At 73.8% G+C, this 382-nt stretch overlaps 1 protein-coding gene across 1 annotated transcript in view; it reads right to left on the bottom strand.

Moving 5' to 3' along the window:
- Positions 1 to 296: 296 nt before the first annotated feature.
- The window catches only part of ANKS1A (ankyrin repeat and sterile alpha motif domain containing 1A), a 142,866-nt gene continuing 142,780 nt past the window's right edge, over positions 297 to 382 (bottom strand). Inside the window, exon 25 of the mRNA XM_010848635.1 lies at positions 297 to 382. The gene's annotated coding sequence lies outside the window, so the exon portion shown is untranslated.

Raw genomic sequence — 382 nt, 5'->3', positions numbered from 1 at the left:
GACAGGCCACGGGCCAGCGTGAGCTGCGTGCAGGGGATCTGGCCCCAGGCGGTCACAGTGGTTGGTTGTGTCGGGAGAGGCGTGGCGAGCTCTCGGCAGCGCGGGACTCAAGCTGCGGGAGGAGCGGCAGGGAGCCCCGCCCCATTGGGGGGGGGCCGCTGCTTGGAGCCGGCCTCCCTCCGGGTCCAGCGAGCCTGCCGGGCGACGCCCCCCCCCTGGCCCACCTCAAAGGCAACTCGCCCTCCCCCCGCCAAGCCGTCCTCGACCAAGGCGGGATTCACAGTGTCCGGTGGCTGGGAGAGCTGGCGCGGGAGGGGAGGCCCGGGGCGGGGGTGGGCCTTGGCCTCAGCGGGCGGAAGGAGCGCTGAGAAGAGCAGAGAGG

Source organism: Bison bison, unplaced genomic scaffold, assembly GCF_000754665.1.
Source record: "Bison bison bison isolate TAMUID 2011002044 unplaced genomic scaffold, Bison_UMD1.0 scf7180017864270, whole genome shotgun sequence".
NCBI lineage: Eukaryota > Metazoa > Chordata > Mammalia > Artiodactyla > Bovidae > Bison > Bison bison.
This window is presented reverse-complemented; position numbering and strand designations above follow the sequence as displayed.